Genomic DNA, 27,418 nt, shown 5'->3' with positions numbered 1-27,418 from the left:
ACTTAACCTACTGATAGGGTCTGTAACACCCATAAATTACCCAAACTGCCAAGTTCAATGTTCTCACAGCTTAAACGTTTGTACTAGAAAGGGAAGAATCTATAGTGATGTACAATGGAATAGACTCCAAAGAACAAAGGAAATTCTCTAACTTTACATTTGCTAAATTGTTTATGAAAATATAAAAAAAAAATCAAAGTACAGTCAAATAAATTAGCAAGTTTTCCTCTACTTTCCACTTCAGAAATACTTGGAAAACGCACGACGAGAAGCAGCTTACTGTGCTTTACGGTGAAAAGCATTCTAATTTGCAGTTTTTGAGCTAATTGCAGGCTTTTTACAAATATTTTTCACCTCAGGCTTTATACAAATATTTTTCCATTTCAAAGACAAATGCTGAGATTTATCACCTGACAAGGACAGCAGTGTGGAACTAGTGCACTTTTCCTGGGACAAGAAAGAGCTGCTCAGGTGGTAAAGTCCAACCAAACTCTGTTCCTGATTATTCAAGTAAAAGAACACCCCCCCCACCTTTGAAATTACACTTAATTGATTTATTTACTTTCTTTAGACTGGTAAAATTTAAATCTTTTAAACTAAATGTTATATAAAATTCAACAGTTTCTATTCAAATGTTGCTTTTAATCATGTTTTTTCGGAAAGAAAAAGTGTAAGACAATACATAAAAACTGAGCAAAACTAAGAAATGTTTTGTTTCCTGGTTGAAATTTGTAATTCAAATTTCTTTGTGATGAGAGAAAGATGCATCTGTTAAGTTTGGCATTTCTCAACCAGCCGAGGTTAGCTGACAGCCATGCACAGAAACCCATGGCCACCAGGTCTGAACCCTGTGAAAACAGACTCTGGAAACAGACACACAGGTGAGATGTCAGGAAAGGTATGGCTCTAACAGCCACTAAACTCCCTCAGAATTTACAACAGTCAAATTATTAGAAAAGATAACTTTATAATCTGAAAAAGCAATATGCTTTTGTAGGTACGTTCCCATTTCAGGACATTTAAATGGAAATGTTAAGAGTTCTTAGTTTTTTGTTTCTAAAAGAGCATCGGAATTGTAAAGATGTGAAATTTTGTAAGAAATCATTATACACAAAATTACAGTAACACTTCAAGTCCATAAGGTTCTCTTTGCACATGAGCCCTCAGTTCTTTGCAAGACCATCTGCTCAGCAGGGAATGCGGCTCCTGCAGGGCCCTCGGTCTGGGGAGTGGGTGCAGCAGCCCGAAGGGTCTTGGTCTTGGGGTCCCAGGGCTGCTCTGGGCTCCGGCTGCGGTCCCTCTGGTGATCTCGCTCATGGGCCTTGTCACGGTCGCGGTCCCTGCTGCGGGACCTCTCCCGGTCTCGCCTGCGGTCGTGGTCCTGGTAAATGGATAAAAAATATTGACTGAAAGCACCAGAATGCAACTAAGGTATCGATAGAGGTTCACCAAGACTGAATTCAAGGTAGCCGTCTTCCTGAAAAGCTATTTGCCTTTATCATCTTTAGCTTGTAGAGCCTGATCAGAGAATAAGATCTGGAACTTGTGTTGTTTCCACTGAGCTGGTGCAGTGGATATTGAAGTTTACAGATACCACAGGAATTAAGAGGAGAGGATGGCAGATAAATGGAAGGATCAAAGTTGATTCGGGTCTTCTGTATACAATCACTCAAAAGGCATTTTCCAATTCCTGAGTTGGACATGCCCAGAGTAAAAGGTTAAAAACAACAAAATAAAACAGCTACTAAGAAAGAAAAGTGAATTATGACATTACCAGCTTGAATAAGTCATAGAACACTATCATCAATGCTATGACACATAATGAAGAATCAGGCAATTCCAGCCATTAACTGAATATTCACACAGTGCTTAAAATCACATCACAGGTGTATATCAAACTGGAATCAGAGAAAACTTCCCAAAGGAAGCAATGCTTCAGCCTTTTTTTTTAATGAGAAAATAAAAAACATGGGAAGAAAATTCCATGAAAAGGAGCACCATTTATAAAGTCACAAATACGTAATACCTATGACTCTCTTAAGGTAATTTATGCAATCAATGTGAGTAGACTAAACTATAAATAGAAGATCCCTGTCTTGAATTGTCTCAGACCTCATTGATACGTCTTAGGTCTTTAGGTGGCTATTTCTCTTTTCCTGACTGATAAAGGCTACAGCAGTCTAATTTTGTGTCTTCAGCCCACTTCTTCCACTTAATTTTCAAATTTATGTATGCAACATCTCTAGTTTTTAACATCCAGTTGATTGGTAATCTAGTATTTATAAAACTAGCTTTTAAATTTTTCATGAAAAACATAAGCAGTCCCTATCATGGTCAACAAAAGAGTCCAAAATGCAGTACTTGGATGCAATCTCAAAAACGACAGAATGATCTCTGTTCATCTCCAAGGCAAATCATTCAATATTATGGTAAACCAAGTTTATGCCCCAACCAGTAACACTGATGATTCTGAAGTTGAACGGTTCTACGAAGACCTACAAGACCTTTTAGAACTAACACCCAGAAAAGATGTCCTTTTCATTATAGGGGACTGGAATGAAAAAGTAGGAAGTCAAGAAACACCTGGATTAACAGGCAAATTTGGCCTTGGAATGAGGAACGAAGCAGGGCAAAGACTAATAGAGTTTTGCCAAGAAAATGCACTGGTCATAGTAAACACCGTCTTCCTACAAAACAAGAGGACTCTACACAGGGACATCACCAGATGGTCAACACTGAAATCAGACTGATTATATTCTTTGCAGCCAAAGATGGAGAATCTCATTACAGTCAAAAAAAATAAGACCAGGAGCTGACTGTGGCTCAGTTCATGAAGTCCTTACTACCAAATTCAGACTTAAATTGAAGAAAGTAGGGAAAACCGCTAGACCATTCAGGTATGACCTAAATCAAATCCCTTATGATTATACAGTGGAAGTGAGAAATAGATTGAAGGGCCTAGATATGATAGATGGAGTGCCAGATGAACTATGGACTGAGGTTCGTGACATTGTAGAGGAGATAGGGATCAAGATCATCCCCATGGAAAAGAAATGCAAAAAAGCAAAATAGCTGTCTGAGGAGGCCTTAAAAATAGCTGTGAAAAGAATATAGGTGAAAAGCAAAGGAGAACAGGAAAAATATAAGCATCTGAATGCAGAGTTTCAGAGAATAGCAATAATAGATAAGAAAGTCTCCTTCAGTGATCAATGAAAAGAAATAGAGGAAAAGAACAAAATGGGAAAGACTAGAGATCTCTTCAAGAACATTAGAGATACCAAGGGAATATTTCATGCAAAGATGGGCTCGATAAAGGACAGAAATGGCATGGACTTTATAGAAGCAGAAGATATTAAGAAGAGGTGGCAAGAATACATAGAAGAAATGTACAAAATATATCTTCAAGACCCAGATAATCATGATGGTGTGATCACTCATCTACAGTGAGACATCCTGGAATGTGAAGTCAAGTGGGCCTCAGAAAGCATCACTATCAACAAAGCTAGTGGAGGTGATGGAATTCCGGTTGAGCTATTTCAAATCCTGAAAGATGATGCTGTGAAAGTGCTGCACTCAATATGCCAGGAAACATGGAAAACTCAGCAGTGGCCACAGGACTGGAAAAGGTCAGTATTCATTTCAATCCGAGAGAAAGGAAATGCCAAATAATACTCAAAATACCACACAATTGCACTCATCTCACATGCTAGTAAAGTAATGCTCAAAATTCTCCAAGCCAGGCTTCAGCAATACCTGAACCGTGAACATACTGATGTTCAAGCTGGTTTTAGAAAAAGCAGAGGAACCAGAGATCAAATTGCCAATATCCACTGGATCATGGAAAAAGCAAGAGAATTCCAGAAAAACATCTATTTCTGCTTTATTGACTATGCCAAAGCCTTTGACTGTGTGGATCACAATAAACTGTGGAAAATTCTGAGAAAGATGGGAATACCAGACCACCTGCTCTGCCTCTTTAGAAATCTGTATGCAAGTCAGGAAGCAACAGTTAGAACTGGACATGGAACAACAGACTGGTTCTAACTAGGAAAAGGAGTACCTCAAGGCTGTATATTGTCACCTTGCTCATTTAACTTATATGCAGAGTACACCATGAGAAACGCTGGGCTGCAAGAAACACAAGCTAGATTCAAGATTCCTGGGAGAAATATCAATCATCTCAGATATGCAGATGACATCACCCTTATGGTAGAAAGTGAAGAGGAACTAAAAAGCCTCTTGAAGAAAGTGAAAGAGGAGAGTGAAAAAGTTGGCTTAAAGCTCAACATTCAGAAAACGAAGATCATGGCATCTGGTCCTATCACTCCATGGTAAATAGATGGGGAGAGAATGGAAACAGTGTCAGACTTTATCTTCTTGGGCTCCAAAATCACTGCAGATGGTGATTGCAGCCATGAAATTAAAAGATGCTTAATCCTTGAAAGAAAAGTTATGAGCAACCTAGATAGCATGTTCAAAAGCAGAGACATTACTTTGCCGACTAAGGTCCGTCTAGCCAAGGCTATTGTTTTTCTAGTAGTCGTGTATGGATCTGAGAGTTGGACTCTGAAGAAGGTTGAGCACCAAAGAATTGATGCTTTTGAACTGTGGTGTTGGAGAAGACTCTTGAGATTCCCTTGTACTGCAAGGAGATCCAACCAGTCCATTCTGAAGGAGATAAGCCCTGGGATTTCTTTGGAAGGAATTGTGCTAAAGCTGAAACTCCAGTACTTTGGCCACCTCATGGGAAGTGTTGACTCATTGGAAAAGAGGGATTTTGGGGGGCAGGAGGAGAAGGGACGACAGAGGATGAGATGGCTGGATGTCATCACTGACTCGATGAACGTGAATCTGAGTGAACTCCGGGAGTTGGTAATAGACAGGGTGGCCTGGTGTGCCACGATTCATGAGGTAGCAAACAGTCGGACACGACTGAGCGACTGAACAGAAGTGATACACTATTTAAAGAGGCATTCCCTATTGATCTCATTAAATACTATTATTTTCTGTGCTATTGTCCAGACAAAAAAATTGCAGTCCTCTGCACTTGATACCCTCGTAAAACTTTATTAAGTCCTGTTGACTCTACTTTCAAAATATCACCAATTTTTCATTCCCTTCTTAATTTATCCCTGTTCTACTGCAGTACTCTCCTACCAATTTTTTTGTGTGTTTATTCTCCAAAAATTGGTTCTCCTAAAGCAGCTCAAATTGTCTTTTTAAGTTGTATTCTTATGACATCACTCTATTGTTCAAAACTTCTACAGTATATTCCAATCGTTCACTCCACTTATAGTCTGCTGCTGCTAAGTCACTTCAGTCCTGTCCGACTCTGTGCGACCCCATAGACGGCAGCCCATCAGGGTCCCCCATCTCTGGGATTCTCCAGGCAAGAACACTGGACTGGGTTGTCATTTCCTTCTTCAATGCATGGAAGTGAAAACTGAAAGGGAAGTCACTCAATCGTGCCCAACTCTTAGCGACCCCATGGACTGTAGCCTACCAGGCTCCTCCATCCATGGGATTTTTCAGACAAGAATTCATGTTGATGTATGGCAAAACCAATACAGTATTGTAAAGAAAAATAAAGTAAAATAAAAGATTACTTGAAATGTTAAAAAAAAAAAAGAATACTGGAGTGGGGTGCCATTAACTTCTCTGACTTATTGTTTAATATATCATACTTAATATTAACAATAACAAGAAATACAATTGCCATTTTATAATTGAGGATCTAACACTCAGAACATATCATTCATTTCTCCAAAATCATACATTTCTAAATGATATATCTAGAACTGAATTTATGCTTGTTTGACTTCAAAGTAATGTAATTTCTTACATAAAGAAAGTCATACAACTGTGAGCCTGGTTCTCATTATTTTCTTTTAGTCTTACCTTGCGGAGGTTTGTTCAGAATCTAAGGATGATTTGAAGTTACTCATAAACACTTGAAATTATTTTTCATCCAGTTTGATGACAGAGGCCAAATGCTGCCTTATTACTTGAGTTTATTTCATTTGGCAGTCTGTCCTTTTTCTCCACCGAATCTTCTGGTTATTCAGAAGTTAATTTTTATAAAAAAATATAGATTATTTGAAAGGAGTTCCATGTCACACAGAAAAAAATTTATCCTGTGTAATTTATCACATCAGGAAATGTATCAAAATTACCAGCAACTCCACCATATTCATAGAAACATAGGTAGACCTCAACTAGCCACTTTCTAAGGAAGTTTTTCACAACTTATTTCCTACTAACATCAAAATGAAAAATAGCATTTGAATGTTTAGCTCTTCTCACACTCATGTTAACATGGACAGACTAATTGATTTCAGATTTCAAAAGATTTTGCTGTGATTTTTTTTGTCATGTTTTAAATGTAAGAAATGACCTCCTGAAAAATGTATTACAGTCACTGAGTAAATAACATCTTTTCCTTGTTAAGGGTGAGATTAGGGAATATTCCATCATTTTCAGGTGAATTTATCATGGAGTCTTGGATTGTAATCGGTCCAAGACTGATTCTTGCTTTAATTAATACACTGGAATTTTCAACAAAGTGTTTTTTTTTTTTTTAAATTTATTTTTTTTTAAGTTTTTTATTTTTTAAATTTTAAAATCTTTAATTCTTACATGCATTCCCAAACATGAACCCCCCTCCCACCTCCCTCCCCATAACATCTTTCTGGGTCATCCCCATGCACCAGCCCCAAGCATGCTGCATCCTGCGTCAGACATAGACTGGTGATTCAATTCACATGATAGTATACATGTTAGAATGTCATTCTCCCAAATCATCCCACCCTCTCCCTCTCCCTCTGAGTCCAAAAGTCCGTTATACACATCTGTGTCTCTTTCCCTGTCTTGCATACAGGGTCGTCATTGCCATCTTCCTAAATTCCATATATATGTGTTAGTATACTGTATTGGTGGTTTTCTTTCTGGCTTACTTCACTCAGTATAATCGGCTCCAGTTTCATCCATCTCATCAGAACTGATTCAAATGAATTCTTTTTAACGGCTGAGTAATACTCCATTGTGTATATGTACCACAGCTTTCTTATCCATTCATCTGCTGATGGACATCTAGGTTGTTTCCATGTCCTGGCTATTATAAACAGTGCTGCGATGAACATTGGGGTACATGTGTCTCTTTCAATTCTGGTTTCCTCGGTGTGTATGCCCAGCAGTGGGATTGCTGGGTCATAAGGTAGTTCTATTTGCAATTTTTTAAGGAATCTCCACACTGTTTTCCATAGTGGCTGTAATGGGGAAGGAAATAATCACCCATGTCCAAGAAACACAGAGAGTCCCAAACAGGATAAACCCAAGGCGAAACACCCCAAGACACATATTAATCAAATTAACAAAGATCAAACACAAAGAACAAATATTAAAAGCAGCAAGGGAAAAACAACAAATAACACACAAGGGGATTCCCATAAGGATAACAGCTGATCTGTCAATAGAAACTCTTCAGGCCAGGAGGGAATGGCAAGACATACTTAAAGTGATGAAAGACAATAACCTACAGCCCAGATTACTGTACCCAGCAAGGATCTCATTCAAATACGAAGGAGAAATCAAAAGCTTTACAGACAAGCAAAAGCTGAGAGAATTCAGCACCACCAAACCAGCTCTCCAACAAATTCTAAAGGATATCCTCTAGACAGGAAACACGAAAGGGTGTATAAACCCGAACCCAAAACAATAAAGTAAATGGCAACGGGATCATACTTATCAATAATTACCTTAAACGTAAATGGGTTGAACGCCCCAACCAAAAGACAAAGACTGGCCGAATGGATACAAAAACAAGACCCCTCTATATGCTGCTTACAAGAGACCCACCTCAAAACAAGGGACACATACAGACTGAAAGTGAAGGGCTGGAAAAAGATATACCACGCGAATAGAGACCAAAAGAAAGCAGGAGTGGCAATATTCATATCCGATAAAATAGACTTTAAAACAAAGGCTGTGAAAAGAGACAAAGAAGGCCACTACATAATGATCAAAGGAACAATCCAAGAAGAAGATATAACAATTATAAATATATATGCACCCAATATAGGAGCACCGCAATATGTAAGACAAATGCTAACAAGTATGAAAGGGGAAATCAACAATAACACAATAATAGTGGGAGACTTTAATACCCCACTCACACCTATGGACAGATCAACTAAACAGAAAATTAACAAAGAAACGCAAACTTTAAATGATACATTAGATCAGTTAGACCTAATTGATATCTATAGGACATTTCACCCCAAAACAACAAATTTCACCTTTTTTCAAGTGCTCATGGAACCTTCTCCAGGATAGATCACATCCTGGGCCATAAATCTAAACTTGATAAATTCAAAAAATCGAAATCATTCCAAGCATCTTTTCTGACCATAATGCATTAAGATTAGATCTCAATTACAGGAGAAAAACTATTAAAAATTCCAACATATGGAGGTTGAACAACACACTTCTGAATAACCAACAAATCACAGAAGAAATCAAAAAGAAATCAAAATATGCATAGAAACTAATGAAAATGAAAACACAACAACCCAAAACCTGTGGGACACTATAAAAGCAGTGCTAAGAGGAAAGTTCATAGCAATACAGGCATACCTCAAGAAACAAGAAAAAGTCAAATAAATAACCTAACTCTACAACTAAAGCAACTAGAAAAGGAAGAGTTGGAGAACCCCAGAGTCAGTAGAAGGAAAGAAATCTTAAAAATTAGGGCAGAAATAAATGCAAAAGAAACAAAAGAGACCATAGCAAAAATCAACAAAGCCAAAAGCTGGTTCTTTGAAAGGATAAATAAAATTGACAAACCATTAGCCAGACTCATCAAGAAGCAAAGAGAGAAAAATCAAATCAATAAAATTAGAAATGAAAATGGAGAGATCACAACAGACAACACAGAAATACAAAGGATCATAAGAGACTACTATCAGCAGTTGTATGCCAATAAAATGGACAACGTGGAAGAAATGGACAAATGCTTAGAAAAGTACAATTTTCCAAAACTGAACCAGGAAGAAATAGAAAATCTTAACAGACCCATCACAAGCACGGAAATTGATACTGTAATCAGAAATCTTCCAGCAAACAAAAGCCCAGGTCCAGATGGCTTCACAGCTGAATTCTACCAAAAATTTTGAGAAGAGCTAACACCTATCCTACTCAAACTCTTCCAGAAAATTGCAGAGGAAGGTAAACTTCCAAACTCATTCTATGAGGCCACCATCACCCTAATACCAAAACCTGACAAAGATGTCACAAAAAAAGAAAACTACAGGCCAATATCTCTGATGAACATAGATGCAAAAATCCTCCACAAAATTCTAGCAATCAGAATCCAACAACACATTAAAAAGATCATACACCATGACCAAGTGGGCTTTATCCCAGGGATGCAAGGATTCTTCAATATCCGCAAATCAATCAATGTAATTCACCACATTAACAAATTGAAAAATAAAAACCATATGATTATCTCAATAGATGCAGAGAAGGCCTTTGACAAAATTCAACATCCATTTATGATAAAAACTCTCCAGAAAGCAGGAATAGAAGGAACATACCTCAACATAATAAAAGCTATCTATGACAAACCCACAGCAAACATTATCCTCAATGGTGAAAAATTGAAAGCATTTCAACAAAGTTTTTAAAGAACATCTATAGGCAAAGATATTATTAGACCAAATTTCATTTTTAATATCATAATGATGCAACATAATGATGGAAAAATAGCTTTAGAATCATTATGAGACTACTGCCAATCAAGAATAAAGTCAACCCAATCTTTTTGTCCCAGTGAACTTATTTGTTATATATTTCCCACACCTGACATAGGAAGATTTTCCATTTTTTTATTTACTACTCAATATTATCAGCTTGCCAATAAGTAGTTCATGATCTGAGCCACAGTCAGCTCCCGGTCTTGCTTTTGTTGACTATACAGAGCAAAAAAATAATAAAATTGAAACCCTTAAATTTTAAATTTAAATTTAAGTTTACTTTAAAAAATTCTTAAATAGAAGAAAGTAGGTAAAACCATAGGATCATTCAGGTATAACCTTAATTAAATCCCTTATGATTATACAGTGGAAGTGACACATAGATTCAAAAGATTAGATAAACAGAATGCGTGAAGAATTATAGACAGAGGTTGTGACATTGCACAGGAGTCAGTGATCAAGATCACCCCCAAGAAAAAGAAATGGAAAAAAAAAGGCAAAATGGTAGTCTAAGGAGGCCTTACAAATAACTGAAAAAACAAGAGGAGCTAAAGGCAAAGGAGAAAAGAAAAGATATACCTATTTGAATGCACAGTTCCAAAGGAGAGATAAGAAAGCCTTCCTCAGTGATGAATGCGAAGAAATAGAGGAAAATAATAGAATGGGAAAGACTAGAGATCTCTTCAAGAAAATTAGAGATACCAAGGGAATATTGCATGCAAAGAGGGACACAATAAAGGACAGAAATATTATGGACCAAACAGAGTCAAATGATATTAAGAAGAGGTGGCAAGAATACACAGAAGAACTATACACAAACTATCTTCATGACCCAGATAACCATGATGGTGTGATCACTCACCTAGAGCCAGACATCCTGGAATGAAAAGTCAAGTAGGCCTTAGGAAGCATCGCTATGAACAAAGCTAGAGGAGGTGATGGAATTCCCTGTGAGCTATTTCAAATCTAAAAAGATGACTCTGTTAAAGTGCTGCACTCATATGCTAGCTATTTGGACAACTCAGCACTCGCCACAGGACTGGAAAATATCAATTTCCATTCCAATCCCCAAAACAGGCAATGACAAAGAATATTCAAACTACCACTCAATTGCACTCATCTCACAACCTAGCAAAGTCATGCTCAAAATTCTCCAGGCCAGGCTTCAACAGTATGTGAACTGATAATTTCCAGATGTTCAAACTAGATTTAAGAAAGGGAGAGGAAAAAGAGATCAAATTGCCAACATGCGATGAATCATCAAAAAAGCAAGAGAGTTCCAGAAAAAAAACATCTACTTCTGCTTTATGGATCACGCCAAAGCTTTTGACTGTGTGGATCACAACAAACTATGGAAAATTCTTAACAGATGGGAATACCAGACCACCTTATTGGTCTCCTGAGAAATCTGTATGCAGATCAAGAAGCAACAGTTGGAATTAGACATGTAACAATGGACTGGGTCAAATTGCAAAATGAGTGAGTCAAGGCTGGTTATCGTCATCCTGCTTATCTAACTTAAACGCAGAGTACATCATGTGAAATGCTGGGCTGGATGAAACAGAAGCTGGAATTAAGATTGCTGGGAGAAATATCAATAACGTCAGATATGCAGATGACATCACCCTTATGGCAGAAACTGAAGAGGAGCTAAAAAGCCTCTTGAGGAAAGTGAAAGAGGAGAGTGAAAAAGTTGGCTTAAAGCTCAACATTCAGAAAATGAAGATCATGGCAGCTGGTCCTATCACTTCATGGGAAATAGACGGGAAACAGTGGAAACAATGTCAGACCTTATTTTGGGGGGCTTCAAAATCACTGCAGATGGTGATTGCAGCCATGAAATTAAAAGACACTTGCTCCTTGGAAGAAAAGCTATGACAAACCTAGACAACATATTTAAAAGCAAAGACATAACTTTGCAGACAAAGGTCCATCTAGTTAAAGCTATGGTTTTTCCAGTGGTCATGTATAGATGTGAGAGTTGGACTATGAAGAAAGCTGAGTGCAGAATAATTGATGCTTTTGAACTGCAGTGTTGGAAAAGACTTGAGAGTCTCTTGGACTGCATGGAGATTCAACCAGTTCATCCTAAAGGAAATGAGTCCTGAATATTCATTGGAAAGACTGATACTGAAGCTCCAATACTTCAGCCATCTGCTATGAAGAACTGACTCATTTGAAATGACCCTGATGCTGGGAAATATTGAAGGCAGGAGGAAAAGGGGACAACAGAGGATGAGATGGTTCAATGGCATTACTGACTGGATGGACATGAATTTGAGCCAGTTTCAGGATATGGTGATGGGCAAGGAAGGCTGGATTTCTACAGTCCATGGGATGGCAATGAGTTGGACATGACTGAATGACTGAACTGAACTTATTCTCAGTTTAAAATTTTGTTAGAGATATAAAATTATATCAGAAAACACAACTGAATGTGTTAACATTTTAGAGATAACAGCTAATTATTTACCCAATTATTAATTTTTAAAAGGTTAGGACACCTATGTTATGCCAGGAATTGTACTTTGAGTAACAGCCCAGCAATTTCTAAAATTGTTTGGAAAATCATGCAAAATTTTTCTCCTGCATGGGTGTTGTTTATTTATGATTCAGACAATAAAGAAAGAGACAGTTTAATAAAGTAGTTTTATTATTTTCATTACTTATAAGTTAAGATATAAGATAGTGTGACAGGAAATAACAGGGAAATTCTACTATATATAATGTAACCAGAGATGATTTTTCTTAAAAGGATATGTTTAACATGAGACTGAAAGAATAGAAAATGAATACCATCAGAATCACTGTTACAGAAATGATACCAATGGACAAAGCAGAATAGATTCGGAGACTCAGAGAACAAACTTATGGTTGTCAGCAAAGAACAATGTGGGAGAGATAGTTAGGAAGGCTGAGATCTATGTGTTCAAACCACTCCAGTTAAAGTGGATAACCAAGAAGTTCCCACTGTACAGTACGGAAGCTCTGTTCAGTGTTATGTGGCAGCCTGAATGGGAAGGGAGTTTGGGGAGAATGGATACGTGTGTCTGTGACTGGGTCCCTTTGCTGTCCACCTGAAATTATCACAACATTGTTAATGACTGTGCCTTCATTTTCAGTCACTTCCATCACATCCAGTTGTTTGAGAATCATGGACTATAGCCCACCAGGCTCCTCTGTCCAGGGCATTATCCAGGCAAGAATACTAGAATGGGTGCCATGTCCTCAGGGAATCTTCCCAACCTAGGAACTGAACCCTTGTCTCTTGAATCTCTTGAATTACAGGTGGATTCTTTACCACTGAGCCACTAGTGACACTCATTAATTGGATACAGTCCAATATAAAATAAAAGTTTTTAAATAAATAAGCACTATTACAGAAAGTAAAATTAAATTTAAAAAGTGAGATAATAAAATCATCTCACTTTAAGAGTTGACAGGAGTTATACTTAGAAAAGAATTCACAAGAATTTTTATGGCAATACTGTGTTAAAAAAGGCTTGTGAGAGTGTGCCCTCTTCATCCATATTTTAATGGGGAAGTTTTCAATCTTTCAAAATGTATGGCAAAAACCACTACAATACTGTAACATAATTAGCCTCCAATTAAAATAAATAAATTAAAAAAATAAAAAAAATTTGAGTATGTTGTTAGCTGTGATTTGTAATTATATGGAATTTATTATGTGAATATATTGACATTATATATATTACATAATCATATATATAATATGGCCATAATATATTCTTATTACATCTTGCTTCTATCTCCAAGTTGTTGAGATTTTTATGAAATTGAGTTGAATTTCTATACCATCATGAACAACCCAAGAGAAATAAAGAAAATAATTCCACCTACAAGCACATCATAAAGATTAAAATCGTTACAAGAAAACATAACCAAAGAGATAAAAAACTTGTAAACTGAAAACTACAAAATGTTACTGAGAGATATTATGGAACACACACGTATATGGAAAGAAATTTATGAACTGGGTTATTTAATAGTATTAAAATGTTAATATGACCATAAGTGACCTACAGATTCATTGCAGTAGTTATCAAAAACAAAAAGAAAAAAAAAGTTTTTGGAAGAAATAGAAAAATTAATATGGAATCTCAAGGACTCCAAATTTTTGCCAAGACAAACTTGAAAAGGAGAAAGTGGTTGGTCTAATACTTCCTGATTCTACAACATTACACAAAATAATGGTTGTCACAGCAACAGTTTTGGAATAAAGACAGGCAACAAATTAATGTAATTAAGAGAGCCTAGAAATAAACCTTTTATATGTGTTTAGATAATTTTCAACAAGGGTACCAATAGCATTTAATGGGGAAAGGATATTACACTGAGTGAAAAAAAAGCAATAAAAAAAATAATTGATTCCACTTTACATGAGGCACTTAAAGTAGTCAATTTCAGACAGAAAGTAGAATGGTGATTGCCTGGGGCTCACTGAGTGGAAATGGGAAATATTATTTAATCGCTGTGGAATTTCAGTTTGGGAAGCTGGAAATGTTCTGCAGATGGACAGTGGGATTGTTTGCATAACAAGGTGAATTAATGTCGTTTTAAATTAAAAATTTTGTAGGAAACGGATAAGGTCCATAAACCTTATTTTGCTAACTACTGTCTTAAATAGTCCAACTTTTCATAGAAAATCAAAATTAAGAAAAAAAGCCTTTATATTTACCCACATATTTGCCATTGCCAATGTATGCTTTGTGAGCTAAGAGTAATTTTTACATATTTAACAATAATTAAACATAAGTAAAAACTAATACCAATTATGTGCAACAGATCTCACATGACTGGCAATGTTTAAAACATTTGCTGTCCACTCCCAGTAAAATATCACCTGTTTAGCATTGTGATATTTATACCATTTGGAAAAGCAAATGTATGAAAATAATAGGACAAAGTCCAGTAGCAGGAAGAGGAAATAATGTCACAATAATTTTCTACTATCCTCTTAAGTAATACAATTGTGAAAAGTTAATTATATGTCAGTAATAGCTAATGATAAAGTAATCATTTAAAGAGATGAATAGTTAATAAGTCAATAAAGATACAATGGACTGAAAAAAAATAACCCCTAATTCCAGAAGACAGGAGTGAAGAGGAAAAAGGATACAAAAGTCAGATAGGATAAATAAAAAATGATAAGTAAGGTGGTAGAACTAAACCTTAAAATATTAATAAATCACATTAAATATATAAATGGTCATGATATCCTATTGAATGTCAGATAAGTCAGATTGCATAAAAAAGCAAGATGCAAATATACATGGTATACAGTAAGCTCCTTTCAAGCATAGAGACATAAATGGATCAAAGTCAAATAATGAGAAAATATATGTAGTATTAAGCTAATATAAAGAAATCTATAGTGACTATAATAATATAGGATGAAATAAATTTGAAGCAAAGAATAATGCCATCAATAAAGTGGGTTATTTCTAATTATAAAAAACATATAATAATAGCCCTAAATGTTTATGTTCCTATTACCAAAGATTATAGATATTTTCATTTTAATTAATGGAATTGAAAGGAGAAATGGGCAGATTCTCAACTACAGTGAAAGATTTTATACTTATAAACAAAAATAAATAAGAATTGAGAAGACTTGAACAAAAATATAAACAAATTTTATCTAATGAATAGTTTTAGAACCTTTTACTCAGTAGTAGCAAAATATTCATTCTTCTTAATTGCACATATAACTTTTATCAGGATTTACTGTATCATGATTATATGCATATCTCAGCAAATCAAAAAGCATTCAGATCTTGCAAAGTATACTGTATAACAAACATGAGATTAAATTAGAGAACTATAAGGGAAGATATCTGGAAAATTTCCTAACAAAATAAACCAACATCTGCAAGTAAAAAAAAATAAATTAAAAAAATTGTTATATATATTTGACCACAAATTTTAAAATAAATTTAAGAACTAAGGTAATAGGAGCTTTCCTGGTGGCTCAGTGGTAAAGAATCTGCCTTCAATGCAGGAGACTCAGGAAACATGAGTTCAATTTCTGGGTTGGGAAAATCCCGTGGAGGAGGGCATGGCAACCCCCTCCAGTACTTTTCTCTGGAGAATCCCATGGACAGAAAAGTCTTGTGGGCAACTGTCCACAGGGTGGCAAAGAGTCGGATTAGACTGAAGAGACTTGGCATGAACACACACCACTTTTGAAGAGATTGGAGAAAAAACCTGAGAGTCTGGAGAAAACTAGAGTACTCTGCATGCCCCCTACACACAATACCACCTAAGGAATTGTTTGTTGTTCCTACCCCCTGCTGTAGTGGGAACCCCAATAAAGCCTTGCCTGAATTTCTTGTCTGGTCTCTAATTAATTTCTATTGATTAAAGAGGTCAAGCAGAGAAGGCAATGGCACCCCACTCCAGGACTTTTTCCTGGAAAATCCCATGGATGGAGGAGCCTAGTGGGCTGCAGTCCATGGGGTCACTGAGAATTGGACAGGACTCAGTGACTTCACTTTCAGTTTTCACTTTCATGCATTGGAGAAGGAAATGGAAACCCACTCCAGTGTTCTTGCCTTGAGAATCCCAGGGATGGCAGAGCCTGGTGGGCTGCCGTCTATGGGGTCGCACAGAGTTGGACACGACTGAAGCGACTTAGCAGCAGCAGCAGCCGCAAAGAGGTCAAGAACCCTGTGTAGAAACAAGGACACCAGCTCAGAACCCTCTGGGACCTGAAACCACTCAAACAACACAAGTTCTGGGGCCCCTGGCCCCACAGCCCAGGACCCTGGGACTTGGCTCCACCACCAGTGGGCTGGCCCTAGACCCAGGTCCTGGTCTCACCCGCCAGTGCGCAAGCATCAGCCCCAGGACCCACTGGGCCAAAGCCTGACCCAACAGACTGTGGCCCTGATGCCAGCCCAGTCAAACCTAACCCACTCACCAGAAGGCCAGCACCACCAAGGACACCCTGGCCTGACCATTCTACCAACCAGCAAAATGACACCAGCTCCAGGACACCTTGTTTGAGGACTAGCCAGAAAGGTATCAATTATGTGTATGATATTAAAAAGTGTTGTTCCTTTATTAGACAATTATTTCATAAAAATCAGCATGGAAAGGATCAACAATTGAATGAATAGATAAAAGAGATTAACAGAAAATTCTAGGAAAAAATATACAATTATATCAAACACGTGAAAAGATGTCCAAACACAATTATATCAAAAGGATTTGTGGTAAATTATAAAACCAAATTTAAAATAAATTTAATCTGATTATCATATGCCATCAGTATTTACCAAGAGTGATTTTCAGAATGTGGACAAAAATATTCTCACATACTGTGGACAGGAGTGTAGTTGTTTTTACAGCTTCAAAAATGGCAATAGCTATGGCCATCGATATATATATTTTTTTTAGTTTTTTATTTTTTTAATTTTAAAATCTTTAATTCTTACAGGCGTTCCCAAACATGAACCCCCCTCCCACCTCCCTCCCCATAGCATCTCTGTGGGTCATCCCCATACACCAGCCCCAAGCATGCTATATCCTGCGTCAGACATAGACTGGAGATTCAATTCTTACATGATAGTATACATGTTAGAATGCCATTCTCCCAAATCATCCCACCCTCTCCCTCTCCCTCTGAGTCCAAAAGTCCGTTATACACATCTGTGTCTTTTTTGCTGTCTTGCATACAGGGTCGTCATTGCCATCTTCCTAAATTCCATATATGTGTGTTAGTATACTGTATTGGTGGTTTTCTTTCTGGCTTATTTCACTCTGTATAATTGGCTCCAGTTTCATCCATCTCATCAGAACTGATTCAAATGAATTCTTTTTAACGGCTGAGTAATACTCCATTGTGTATATGTACCACAGCTTTCTTATCCATTCATCTGCTGATGGACATCTAGGTTGTTTCCATGTCCTGGCTATTATAAACAGTGCTGCGATGGACATTAGAGTACACTTGTCTCTTTCAATTCTGGTTTCCTCGGTGTGCATGCCCGGCAGTGGGATTGCTGGGTCATAAGGTAGTTCTATTTGCAATATTTTAAGGAATCTCCACACTGTTCTCCATAGTGGGTGTACTAGTTTGCATTCCCACCAACAGTGTAAGAGGGTTCCCTTTTCTCCACACCCTCTCCAGCATTTATTGCTTGCAGATTTTTGGGTCGCAGCCATTCTGACTGGTGTGAAGTGGTACCTCATTGTGGTTTTGATTTGTATTTCTCTAATAATGAGTGATGTTGAGCATCTTTTCATGTGTTTGTTAGCCATCCGTATGTCTTCTTTGGAGAAATGTGTATTTAGTTCTTTGGCCCATTTTTTGATTGGGTCATTTATTTTTCTGGAATTGAGCTGCATAAGATGCTTGTATATTTTTGAGATTAGTTGTTTGTCAATTGCTTCATTTGCTATTATTTTCTCCCATTCAGAAGGCTGTCTTTTCACCTTGCTTATATTTTCCTTTGTTGTGCAGAAGCTTTTAATTTTAATTAGATCCCATTTGTTTATTTTTGATTTTATTTCCAGAATTCTGGGAGGTGGATCATAGAGGATCCTGCTGTGATTTATGTCAGAGAGAGTTTTGCCTATGTTCTCCTCTAAGAGTTTTATAGTTTCTGGTCTTACATTTAGATCTTTAATCCATGTTGAGTTTATTTTTGTGTAGGGTGTTAGAAAGTGATCTAGTTTCATTCTTTTACAAGTGGTTGACCATTTTCCCAGCACCACTTGTTAAAGAGATTGTCTTTACTCCATTGTATATTCTTGCCTCCTTTGTCAAAGATAAGGTGTCCATATGTGTGTGGATTTATCTCTGGGCTTTCTATTTTGTTCCACTGATCTATATGTCTGTCTTTGTGCCAGTACCATACTGTTTTGATGACTGTGGCTTTGTAGTAGAGCCCAAAGTCAGGCAAGTTGATTCCTCCAGTTCCATTCTTATTTCTCAAGATTGCTTTGGCAATTCGAGGTTTTTGTATTTCCATACAAATCTTGAAATTATTTGTCCTAGATCTGTGAAAAATACGGCTGGTAGCTTGATAGGGATTGCATTGAATTTGTAAATTACTTTGGGTAGTATACTCATTTTCACTATATTGATTCTTCCGATCCATGAACATGGTATATTTCTCCATCTATTAGTGTCCTCTTTGATTTCTTTCATCAGTGTTTTATAGTTTTCTATATATAGGTCTTTAGTTTCTTTAGGTAGATATATTCCTGAGTATTTTATTCTTTTCGTTGCAATGGTGAATGGAATTGTTTCCTTAATTTCTTTTTCTACTTTCTCATTATTCGTGTATAGGAATGCAAGGGATTTCTGTGTGTTGATTTTATATCCTGCAACTTTACTATATTCATTGATGAGCTCTAGTAATTTTCTGGTGGAGTCTTTAGGGTTTTCCATGTAGAGGATCATGTCATCTGCAAACAGTGAAAGTTTTACTTCTTCTTTTGCAATTTGGATTCCTTTTATTTCTTTTTCTGCTCTGATTGCTGTGGCCAAAACTTCCAGAACTATGTTGAATAGTAGCGGTGAAAGTGGACATCCTTGTCTTGTTCCTGACTTTAGGGGAAATGCTTTCAATTTTTCACCATTGAGGATAATGTTTGCTGTGGGTTTGTCATATATAGCTTTTATTATGTTGAGGTGTGTTCCTTCTATTCCTGCTTTCTGGAGAGTTTTTATCATAAATGGATGCTGAATTTTGTCAAAGGCCTTCTCTGCATCTATTGAGATGATCATATGGTTTTTGTTTTTCAATTTGTTAATGTGGTGAATTACATAGATTGATTTGCGGATATTGAAGAATCCTTGCATCCCTGGGATAAAGCCCACTTGGTCATGGTGTATGATCTTTTTAATGTGTTGTTGGATTCTGATTGCTAGAATTTTGTGGAGGATTTTTGCATCTATGTTCATCAGTGATATTGGCCTGTAGTTTTCTCTTTTTGTGGCATCTTTGTCAGGTTTTGGTATTAGGGTGATGGTGGCCTCATAGAATGAGTTTGGAAGTTGACCTTCCTCTGCAATTTTCTGGAAGAGTTTGAGGAGGATAGGTGTTAGCTCTTCTCGAAATTTTTGGTAGAATTCAGCTCTCAAGCCGTCTGGACCTGGGCTTTAGTTTGCTGGAAGATTTCTGATTACAGTTTCAATTTCCGTGCTTGTGATGGGTCTGTTAAGATTTTCTATTTCTTCCTGGTTCAGTTTTGGAAAATTGTACTTTTCTAAGCATTTGTCCATTTCTTCCACGTTGTCCATTTTATTGGCATACAACTGCTGATAGTAGTCTCTTATGATCCTTTGTATTTCTGTGTTGTCTGTTGTGATCTCTCCATTTTCATTTCTAATTTTATTGATTTGATTTTTCTCTCTTTGCTTCTTGATGAGTCTGGCTAATGGTTTGTCAATTTTATTTATCCTTTCAAAGAACCAGCTTTTGCCTTTGTTGATTTTTTGCTATGGTCTCTTTTGTTTCTTTTGCATTTATTTCTGCCCTAATTTTTAAGATTTCTTTCCTTCTACTAACTCTGGGGTTCTCCAGTTCTTCCTTTTCTAGTTGCTTTAGTTGTAGAGTTAGGTTATTTATTTGACTTTTTCTTGTTTCTTGAGGTATGCCTGTATTGCTATGAACTTTCCTCTTAGCACTGCTTTTATAGTGTCCCACAGGTTTTGGGTTGTTGTGTTTTCATTTTCATTAGTTTCTATGCATATTTTGATTTCTTTTTGATTTCTTCTGTGATTTGTTGGTTATTCAGAAGTGTGTTGTTCAACCTCCATATGTTGGAATTTTTAATAGTTTTTCTCCTGTAATTGAGATCTAATCTTAATGCATTGTGGTCAGAAAAGATGCTTGGAATGATTTCGATTTTCTTGAATTTATCAAGTTTAGATTTATGGCCCAGGATGTGATCTATCCTGGAGAAGGTTCCATGAGAACTTGAAAAAAAGGTGAAATTCATTGTTTTGGGGTGAAATGTCCTATAGATATCAATTAGGTCTAATTGATCTAATGTATCATTTAAAGTTTGCGTTTGTTTGTTAATTTTCTTTTTCTTTTTTGTTTTTTATTTATTTAGTTTTTTATTTTTAAAATTTTAAAATCTTTAATTCTTACATGCGTTCCCAAACATGAACCCCCCTCCTACCTCCCTCCCCATAACATCTCTCTGGGTCATCCCCATACACCACCCCCAAGCATGCTGCATCCTGCATCAGACATAGACTGGCGATTCAATTCTTACATGATAGTACACATGTTAGAATGTCATTCTCCCAAATCACCCCACCCTCTCCCTCTCCCTCTCCCTCTGAGTCCAAAAGTCCGTTATATACATCTGTGTCTCTTTCCCTGTCTTGCATACAGGGTCGTCATTGCCATCTTCCTAAATTCCATATATATGTGTTAGTATACTGTATTGGTGTTTTTCTTTCTGGCTTACTTCACTCTGTATAATCGGCTCCAGTTTCATCCATCTCATCAGAACAGATTCAAATGAATTCTTTTTAAAGGCTGAGTAATACTCCATTGTGTATATGTACCACAGCTTTCTTATCCATTCATCTGCTGATGGACATCTAGGTTGTTTCCATGTCCTGGCTATTATAAACAGTGCTGCGATGAACATGTTTGTTAATTTTCTGTTTAGTTGATCTGTCCATAGGTGTGAGTGGGGTATTAAAGTCTCCCACTATTATTGTGTTATTGTTGACTTCCCCTTTCATACTTGTTAGCATTTGTCTTACATATTGCAGTGCTCCTATATTGGGTGCATATATATTTATAATTGTTATATCTTCTTCTTGGATTGTTCCTTTGATCATTATGTAGTGGCCTTCTTTGTCTCTTTTCACAGCCTTTGTTTTAAAGTCTATTTTATTGGATATGAGTATTGCCACTCCTGCTTTCTTTTGGTCTCTATTTGGTATATCTTTTTCCAGCCCTTCACTTTCAGTCTGTATGTGTCCCTTGTTTTGAGGTGGGTCTCTTGTAAGCAGCATTTAGAGGGGTCTTGTTTATGTATCCATTCGGCCACCTTTGCCTTTTGGTTGGGGCATTCAACCCATTTACGTTTAAGTAATTATTGATAAGTATGATCCCGTTACCATTTACTTTGTTGTTTTGGGTTCGGGTTTATACACTCTTTTCCTGTTTCCTGTCTAGAGAATATCCTTTAGAATTTGTTGGAGAGCTGGTTTCGTGGTGCTGAATTCTCTCAGCTTTTGCTTGTCTGTAAAGCTTTTGATTTCTCCTTCGTATTTGAATGAGATCCTTGCTGTCTTCTTCTTCTGGGACTCCTATAATTCGAATGTTGGGGCGTTTCATAATGTCCTGGAGGTCTCTGAGACTGTCCTCGTTTCTTTTAATTCGTTTTTCTTGTTTCCTCTCTGATTCATTTATTCCTACCATTCTATCTTCTATTTCACTAATCCTATCCTCTGCCTCCGTTATTCTACTATTTGTTGCCTCCACAGTGTTTCTGATCTCATTTATTGTGTTATTCATTATATTTTGACTCTTTTTTATTTCTTCTAGGTCCTTGTTAAACCTTTCTTGCATGTTCTCAATCCTTGTCTCTAAGCTATTTATCTGTGATTCCATTTTGATTTCAAGATTTTGGATCATTCTCACTATCAATATTTGGAATTCCTTCTCCGGTAGATTCCCTACTTCTTCCTCTTTTGTTTGGTTTGGTGGGCAACTCTCCTGTTCCTTTACCTGCTGAGTATTCCTCTGTCTCTTCATTTTGGTTATATTGCTGCGTTTGGGGTGGCCTTTTTATATTCTGGTAATTTGTGGAGTTCTCTTTATTACGGAGCTTCCTCACTGCGGGTGGGGTTGTATCAGTGGCTTGTCTAGGTTTCCTGGTTAGGGAGGCTTGTGTTGGAGTTCTGGTGGGTGGAGCTGGGTTTCTTCTCTCTGGAGTGCAGTGGAGTGACCAGTAATGGGTTATGAGGCATCAAAGGTTTTGGAATAATTTTGAGCTGCCTGTATATTGAAGCTCAGGGGAGTGTTCCTGTGTTGCTGGAGAATTTGCGTGGTATGTCTAGTTTTGGAACTTGTTGGCCCTTGGGTGGAGCTTGGTTTCGGTGTAGGTATGAAGGCATTAGATGGGCTCCTATTGCTTAATGTTCCCTGAATTCAAGAGTTCTCTAATGTTTTCAGGCTTTGGATTTAAGCCTCCTGCTTCTGGTTTTCAGTTTTACTTTTACAGTAGCCTCTAGACTTCTCCTTCTATACGGCACTGATGATAAAACATCTAGGTTAAAGATGAAAAATTTCTCCACATTGAGGGACACTCAGAGAGGTTCACTGAGTTACAAGGAGAAGAGAAGATGGAGGGGGTAGTTAGAGGTAACTGGAATGAGATGTGGTGAGATCAAAAGAGGAGAGAGCAAGCTAGCCAGTAGTCACTTCCTTATGTGTGCTCCATAGTCTGGACCACTCAGAGGTATTTATGGAGTTATACAGGGAAGAGGAGAGGGAGGAAGTAGACAGAGGTGGCCAGGAGGATAAGAGAGAGGAATGAGAAGGAGAGAGACAAATCCTGCCAGTAACCAGCTCCTTGGGTGTTCTCCACCGTCTGGAACACACAGCAACTCACAGAGTTGGATAGAGAAGAGATGGGGGAGTAAAGAGACAGAGGCCACCTGGTGGAGAAAAAGGAGAGTCGAAAGGAGGAGAGAGTGGTCAAGCCAGAAATCTCGCTCTCAGGTAAACTTGGGTAGTGAAGTTTGGGTTTTTAAATGTACAAAATTGACAACAAAAACCTAAGAGCAAAGATTAAAAATCTAGAGTAGAGGTTGGATTTTCAAAGACACAATATTAAAGAAAAGCAGAAGAAAAACAGAAGAAAGAAAAAACAACAAGAATTATTAAAAAACAAAGAAAACAACAAAACAAACAAACACACAAACAAAAAACCACCAGCAACCATCCAAAGACTATATATGGTGTTTGCCTTTAAAAAAAAAAGTCTTTTTTTAAAAATATTAATAGTAGGTTATAGAAATAAAAGTTAGAGGAGAAATATAAGACTTAACAATTAAAAAAAATTAGAAAAAAAAGAAAAAACAAACAAACAAACAAAAAAAAGGAATGATTTTAAAAATAGTAAAAATATACCTGGCCCTTCTCTGATGTTGTGGGCCGTGTGGGATCACTTCCAAGGTGGTTCCCTCTGTTTAACTTCTTCTGTTTGCTGGTTTTTTAGGCTCACTAGTTCAGTCGCGCTGTGGGGAGGTGGGGATGCTGCAAACAAATAGCACGGTCGTGTGCACACTGTGACTCAGCCCCGCTTTACCTGTCCCTTCTCGCGGCGCACTAACCGCTCCGGCTCTACGATGCCCAGCCGGGAACCGTCTGGGGCTGGCCCTAGGCTGCGTGCACTTCCCTGGTCCAAGCCCCTCAGGTTCGGCGCTCAGGCAGCCCTCAGAGGCACAGATTCAGCTGGGACTGCGCTTTGTGCCCGTCCCAGGTCCGAGTAGCTCAGGAGTTTGGTGAGCGCGATCGCTGCGGCTTGTCACTTTTTCAGTCGCTGCTGCTCAGCTTTCTGGGTGGACCGCTGGCGCCCCTTGTGAGGCAGATTGTGACTGTCCAGCACCCCCAGAAGTCTTAGCAAAGAAGCCTGCTTGCAGTTAGGTAAGTAAAGTCTCTCTAGGTCTGCAATTTCCAGTCCTTATGGCTCTGGCTGCCTGCCCCCAGTGGGGGATGGTCTGCAGCCTGCTTTTTCCGTTCCGTCCTTTGTTCTGTGCTCGGTCCTGGCGGTGTCTTATGTTCGAGCTTTTCACGTGGTAGCTATCCCACATTCTGGTTTGCTAGCCCAAGTTAGATCATTCTGGTTGCACGTGGGGCGTTCCTGCCCGATTCTTATAAAGCACTGCAGCTCGCGCCTCCCGCGCATCCCTGCCCTGCCCTCACTTCCCAATGGCGGATGCAGGCGTCTGTGCTGCTTTTCCACTGGGGGAGTTACTGGTGGGCTTGTAATCTCTTGGTTTTAATTATTTATTTATTTTTCCTTCCTGTTATGTTGCCCTCTGTGTTTCCAAGGCTCACCACAGACTCGGCAGGCAGAGTGTTTCCTGGTGTTTGGAAACCTCTCTTCTTAAAATTCCCTTCCCGGGACGGGCTTCCCTTCCCGGGACGGAGCTCCCTCCCCACCTCCTTTGTCTCCTTTTTCAACTTTTATATTTTTTCCCTACCTGTTTTTGAAGACAATGGTCTGATTTTCTGGTTGCCTGATGTCCTCTGCCAGCCTACAGAAGTTGTTTTGTGGAGTTTGCTCGGTGTTGAAATGTTCTTTTGAGGAATTTGTGAGGGAGAAAGTGGTCTTCCCGTCCTATTCCTCCGCCATCTTTACCTCCTTCTCCCCTTCGATATTTTAAATGCATGTATTACCTGAGCATTGATTCAAACACAACACATAAATCAACAATTTCACTTCTAGGAGCTCATAATTGCACATATTCATAAATATACATTTATTGCAAAATTACTTTTCATATAAAAAGTTTAGGAACAACATGAAAAAGAATGGAAGCATTAACTTCAGCATGTCTCTATAAAGGAGTATGATGTAGTATGAGAAAACTTAAGGATTGGATCTAAATGAACTGCTAGGAAACTACTTAATAGATGCTACTAAAAAAGCAACAGATAACTGTGTGTTACCTAAACAGAAAAACAAAAACAAAAACATATATTTAAATACAATTGTTTTAACATAGATTATTACCAGATGGATATCAAGAAATAGAGTGCTCTTGCAGAAATGGACTAGAAAATATACTGAGAGATAAATAGGAAATGTATTCTACATTTTTTCCCATTTTGTATGATTTGCATTTTTAGTATTATTATTATCTATTTCACTTCAATTGCTTAAAAAATTTAGGGTTAAATGAAAAGTTTTGTGTATAATGAAACTGAAATTTTATAAAGAACACAATATATAGCATTAAATATTTTAAATAACATAATAAACAGAATAAGTTAACAGACACAAATCTAACTAAAAATGACTACTGTCTGGAAAAATTAAAAAAAGAAAAAATGCATAAATTGATTAAAAATCAGTGTAACTATATAAAATTTTCTTCACTAATCTGTTACATGATATTGACTCCTTCAATATAAGCCTTACATCTTTCTAGGTAGTGATAAGCAAAATATTACAGACCTTACATTCTACCATGGAAAAGAACTATCCATGTTATTAACAGCACAGTTGCATAGTTGTATTATGATTTTTTATATTATAATTATAAATAAAGAAAAAGATTTCAGCATCAGAAGGAGAAAGCTACTGAATTCCACGGAAGTGTTCTCTGATGTCAAATGACCCCCTTCATGGTGGATGATGCATTTTTTTTTTTTTTACCATAAAATACCATGTTCCTTCTCCAAAGCTTATTCATGGCATTTGTCACCTGTGACTTTCTCAGAGTGTAGATTAATCATGGATTCAGCATGGGGGTTATGACTGTATAAAATACACTTAATGATTTGTCAATAGGGAAGGTCTTAGCAGGTCTCCCATACATGAAAAATGCAGGGAACAGAGAAGCAGACAACCACAGTGATGTGGCAACCACAGGTCTGGAGGGCTTTCCGCCTCCCTTCCTGACTCAGGTTCTTCAGAGAGTGCAGGATGACTCCATAGGAGACGAGTAAGAGCAGAAATTTGATAGAGCAGATCAGTCCTCCACTGGCCACAACTAAGATGCCAATGACATAGGTGTCAGTACAGACGAGTTTCAATAAGTGGTACATGTCACACATAAAGTGATCGATGATATTGGGGCCACAGAAAGGGAGCCCATAAATAGTGCTAAGTTGAATAATTGAGTGCAGAAAACCTCCAACCCAGGACACCACCAGCAGCACAACACACACCCTCTGCCTCATGATCACCAAATAATGTAAGGGCTTACAGATAGCCACATAGTGGTCATAGGTCATCACCAGCAAAAGGAAGACCTCTGATCCACCAAAAAAAAAAAATGCTCTGAAAAGAGCTGAGTCATACAGGATTGGAAAAATATGGTACGTTCCACCGTGAACAAGCTTGAAATCAGTTCGAGAGAAATAGATGAGGAATAAATGACATCCATAAATGATAAGCTGGCAAGAAAAATATACATCGGTGAATTCAGGGACTTACTAAACGTTTCCGTCTCCACAGTAAGCATGTTGTCCAACACAGTCAAAATGTACAAGAACAAGAATATAACAAAACAGACTTTCTGCTCCTTTGGATTCTGTGTGAGGCTCAGGAAGATTAAGTGAGTCACATTGCTTCTTGGTTCCATTTCCTTGGTTCCATCTATTGCTTATAGGTGCTGACTTCAGATATGAGGAACAGTTTACCTGTAAATCAAAGCAAAAAGTTAAAAACACCTTTACATGATAATAGGCTTAACGTATTTTATTCATTCAATGTGTTAAACCTTACATTAGGATTACAAAATCAGATAAGAATGTTTCACTATTCTCAGTGATTAGATGTATAATGAGGGATCAGACCATACCAACCAATTTTATAAGTGCTACTATAAATATATTCATATGGATAATGGTTCACATTTCCAGAATATCTAAATCAACTCAGGATCTGGGAAGGTTTCTCAAAGAAAACAATACTTCAGCTGA

The 27,418-nt window shown here is 37.5% G+C and overlaps 1 pseudogene; it reads right to left on the bottom strand.

Annotated features, from left to right (window-relative positions):
* Positions 1-1,129: 1,129 nt before the first annotated feature.
* On the bottom strand, positions 1,130-27,078 carry LOC121816654 (olfactory receptor 4A47-like; annotated as a pseudogene).
* Between the last annotated feature and the right edge of the window lie 340 nt (positions 27,079-27,418).

This window comes from Ovis aries, chromosome 15 (genome assembly GCF_016772045.2).
Source record: "Ovis aries strain OAR_USU_Benz2616 breed Rambouillet chromosome 15, ARS-UI_Ramb_v3.0, whole genome shotgun sequence".
Classification (NCBI taxonomy): Eukaryota; Metazoa; Chordata; class Mammalia; order Artiodactyla; family Bovidae; genus Ovis; species Ovis aries.
The sequence above is the reverse complement of the archived record's forward strand: the minus strand, read 5'-3'. Positions and strand labels throughout refer to the sequence as shown.